This window comes from Belonocnema kinseyi, chromosome 4, assembly GCF_010883055.1.
Source record: "Belonocnema kinseyi isolate 2016_QV_RU_SX_M_011 chromosome 4, B_treatae_v1, whole genome shotgun sequence".
Classification (NCBI taxonomy): Eukaryota; Metazoa; Arthropoda; class Insecta; order Hymenoptera; family Cynipidae; genus Belonocnema; species Belonocnema kinseyi.
In genome coordinates, this window is record NC_046660.1 from 14,545,530 (window position 1) to 14,550,631 (window position 5,102).

Consider the following 5,102-nt stretch of genomic DNA (forward strand, 5'->3'; position numbering starts at 1 on the left):
AGGGTGATGGAATTTTTCTGAGGTCAGATTCGGATTCAGCGCAGCAAAAACCTTCGGGTGTAGTAGGTCTGGTCTCTGGTTCTGAGAATTGTTGGCCTGTGTTATCTGTCTGTCGGAAAGCTTAAAGGTCCATTCACATACGTATATTTAGACAAGTAGAGAGATTGATGTCCCTTTGGGAAACTAGATTTACTATGTAATTCTAAATATATTTACAATTGCAGACTTTATTCACAAGGATCCAAAACTGCAATCAGAACAAACGGCAAAGTTTCCAGTTCTGATACTAAAAGAAAGGACAAGTCAAGGAAGAAGCTTAGACCTCATTGATTAAAAAATATACATATGTTTCTTTGCAAGATAATGTAGTTTTCGTTGCCAAATCCATGTACAGGAACCGTGAAAAATACTTGTACAGGTTTGTGTGCAGGTTTCTTTCCAACAGCATATCTCAGATCCTCCGAGGTTCCTGTATGGGAATTTTAAGAGTGGTATAACAAAATATGTTATAAAAACATAAATTGCTGATAACTTGGCAGTATTTTTGAAAATTCCAATTTAAAATTCCTACTTTTGCTTTCGAATATATCAGTTTTGCTAAAATACGTATCAATTTTTTATAATTTTCTCTGCTAAGACGCTGTATCTTCTGTTACAGAATTTTCAGTTCAGAGGGCCCCTTTCAATTCGACTGTCATCCTGCGGTGTAGCATAGAGTCATTATTCTTTGATTTTTATGCCCAGTTTTTGCTACTAAAAAAGGCCTGACATTGTAAAACAATAGTTGGTTGGGTCCTAGGTAGATGACTGGAAATATATGAGGAGGTGGGGGGGGGCACAATATATGTATAAGAAACAATTTTATTTTCCCAGCTAATTATCTAAACTATAGTTTTTTATTACTAATAAATTAATACAATATTTGAAGCGTCATAAACATGTCATATTAACAGCTCACATTCACTCCGAGGCTTTTCTTAAATGCTAAAAAATTCAACTTTTGTTTAAGTTAGCCAACAATTTCCTTAAATTTCCACACAAAAAAAATATTTTAGACGTTTTAGACGTAATATTTCTTAGAAATTGGTGAAGTTAGTAGTTTGTGATTTTTTTTATCTGTAAAGTGTAAGTTTACTTTTTTTCCAATTCTAAGAAAATTAGAGCTTGTTTCCCTAGTACGAACTCAAGAAACGCTAAAATTCAATAACGTTAAAACATTTAAAATTGAAATTCTAATCGGTGAAGAAATTTAACTTTTTAATTAATCGTAATAAAAATGTAGTCAGTTCTCATAGTTAAAATTTTTTTAAACTGCAAAATTTATTTTTTGATTATTTCTAAGTTGAAAATATAATGAAGCGATTTCTAATTATTTAAATAATGAAAAATAGTTCCAAGAACTAAAGGGACTTTAATGTACTAAGATTTACAGTTAAATATACAAATTAAAAAAGAAAAGCTAAAAGAATACGTTAATTCCTGTCTTTCTTCGATGGGATATGCTCTCTCTCTCCATCCCTCCTTTTATCTCTCTCCCTCTCTCTCTCTCTCTCTTTCTTTATATATATATAAATACATATATATTTCTTATATTTATATTGCTTATTCAATAGATCGTGTTTCGTCATCATGTTACCAACAGTTGCGTATTTGGTTGGCCTCGTTGCACAGGGGAATGATATTTGCATTATTTGAGGGCTCAAATTTGAGGGTAGACTTTTTTACCGTGGAACCACTTGTATATGGCACTGAAAAAAATAGATTCATTAGTCTACATTTTGAACAATCAGAAAATTGTTTTGATTTCGTACAGGAATAGCTTCAGACGTTTTTGACTGATGCTTCACATTTTTTAACTCAGTTTCTTCTTCCTACTATTTCCAGCTGATAATTTCTGTACAGTATCTTCGGAGCATCCTTGACACGTTCCTATACACGAACCTGCAGAGGAACCTCCGAGGATCCTGTACATGAATTTTCCGCTGGGTTTGTCCATGCTACTATTAACACTATTTTGAATACATCAAACTCTCGCTTTCAGTCCAGTCTCGGAGTTTGCCGTCAAATAGCCTTGACCCATATTCGAAGAGATCGAAACGTAAACAGTCAGGGCCGCCTGAACCATTTGCAATTGGAATACGTGCTATTAAGAATTATACTAGATTAAGTAATCGCGCACTGTCACCCTGTCAAGAGGACTGTTACAACAGCTCTCGCTCTTCTCCCCTGAAAAACAGCGGGCGCCAGTTTTTCTAGTATGGCTTAAAACGGGGGGGGGGGGACTGAAAGCGAGAGTTGAGTTTTAATATTTATCTGTGGCGCTGCCCTTTTATTTTTTAGGGATCCTGTGGACAAAAAAGTATATTCAAGACTCTGTAAATATGGGAAAGTGATCATTCAAACTTTACGTACCTCCTTTTTGGGACATATTGTGGCATGCTATTTACGACGTTTCCTGCCATCTGTCTTCGGGGTGGACTTTCCTGGACATATGTAAAATCATGAATAATAGACATAAGCAGACCAAGATAATGTAACCTAAAGATCCTGAAGGGAGAATTGAGACAGAGTGTGCTCTAATTCTGAATTGGTGCCGCCATATCGGATCTTATTTTTTAATTTAATTTCAATTGTTTAGTTAGTTATTTTCAATTATAAGATCGTCTAATATAAAATAGATAAAACGCTTATCACACTAACCTTGTAAATTGCTGGATTTATTTTTCAACATTTTTTATAAATTTTACAGAAGACATTATGTGCTTTGAGAACGCTCGATTTAATTTAAAAATATTTATTTAATATAGAAAGAAAATTCAAGGAAATTCAGAATAAATCAAACAATTCGTTTTATTTACTCACAATACTTTAAAATAAGTATATTTTTTCTCATTAAGAAAATATGACTTTCTGCGTTTGCTATAATTCCACACCGTACGTAAAATAATTTTATTTAGACTGCTTCAATTTGATTCGAATTCTCTATAAGCCCCTGATTGTTGCGTTTCTTGGACACACTTTTCACATAAATGTATTAAATTATTTTATTCGCAAATTTTATTTTTGAATTTCGAAAGTAAGACAAACACGAGTTTAATATGCATCGCGAAACTGAGAAAAATTTCAAATCTATAAAATAACATTTTGTTTAATCAAGAAAGATCCATACAAAATTATTCCACTTTATATTTGACATGAGTAACTATTTTTATATTTTTTCATTTTATTTTCAAATTTACATAATCAATTAGTTAAATAATCATTTAAATAATCATTTTGAAAACGAAAACTTACCACCAACAGTTAATTTTTGCTAGTTCTATTGGAAATTATTATTTTACTAGACGAATACCTATTAGAAAGAAAAATCTGGAATTTGAAGTTTATTTAAATCAGTTTCTGCTTGATTCATGCTGTGAATTTTTACGTTCGTCCAGGATTTTTCTTGTATACATCTATTTCATTAAATTTTAAATATTTTCGCTCTTTTGTAAATATCACCTGAAAAATCTTTGTTGTTTCCAACTTTAACCGCTTTGTTATCTACCATTTTAATTAAAAATCTACTTATGGCTTGAAAAATTTTGCATTTTGTTAAAATTTTATATTTTCTGGTAGAAAATTAGTAATTTTTTACACTTATACACATTTTTGGTTGAAACTTCATTTTATTAATTTCTTGTCCTACATTGTGTCGTTTTTCAAAAATGTAATTTTTTATATTTTTAATATTTCCTTTTACGATAAAAAAAAAACTACGTGTCCAATTATAGTTTCGAGACTTGTCGTCTGCTGCTCTCGAAAGTAAATTCATTTGTTATCATAATTACATATTACACATTTTTTGCGTGAAGAAAACTACAGAATACGTATCCATAGGGACTAATTTATCATAAAATTAAAATATTTGTCTTTAAAAAACTTTTTTCTGTATAAAAGTAAATTTTAATTTTAATTTAATTACTGCTGTTTACTGAGATTACCAGTAATGATAAGGTGTTATCGCAGTGAGGCCGAGCAGCGCCCATCAGTGATCTCAACTATCCCTAGAGGAACTATGGTTTAATCAAAAAGAAGAAAATATTTGTGGTATAATAATCGTCGTAATTCTTGCCGGGCGCAGCGCTAGTGTGGCACACGTAAAAATGGCCGCCGTCTGTGTTGACGTTTTGTCATGGTAACATGCAGGTCCATGCATACCCCACTTTTCTGATTAGACGGTGCAGTGCTCACAATTTCAACGAGTGGATGCAGAGCACTCGTTTCCCGAACATTACCCCCTCCCCCATTTCCAGCGACGCAGAGCTTTTCCGTGGGTCATACCAATCGCTCTAATTCCAGAATACTGGATATTAGTCAGAGGACAATCAGATCGTTTAATCACATAACCTCGTACAACCACACGTTTGTCGCATCATCGACACTGAGTTTCAGTGATTTTATTTTACATTTGTTTGGATTTTTTTGTTGGTTTGGTTTGTTATGTGAGAAACATTTAAAAGCACTTAAAATTAAAGAAAAACACTGCAAAAGAGAAAATTGCGAGTCAGAGGGATCCATTGTAGAGGCGAAAAATATTTGACTGTTAAAGCACGACGAGAACACAGTTCATTTGATAGTAAGATCTCATTGGCTGCCGCAACAGCGCCACTCCGACCACAATAGACGGCTATTCCTTGCGTTACGATGCCGCATCGTATCGCTGAGTCTTACGGCGCCGCCACGAGCTATTTGCGAATATTGTAGACCAGGATTAATGCGTCAAATCACTAGACATTTCAGCCAATCACAGTGTTTCTCTGAATAACTAGGAGAATATTATTAGCTGAAATTTCTAGTGAATTGGGGCATAACGTAAAGCAACTCTGCAATCATGGAACGCTACCCTTATAACGTGCAAAATACATTTATGGCAATATAAGCAAAACCAAAAAAATCCAGAAAATGTTTAATTAATCAATGTTGTATATTTTAAGTCGTTCTCATATAATCAAAAATATTTCTTCTTCTAAAAATGTCTGAATTAATAGTAACTAAATCGTGATACTTAGAAGTACAATTATATCTTTTTGTACAAATTAGCACTAAACGCACGCGTGGTT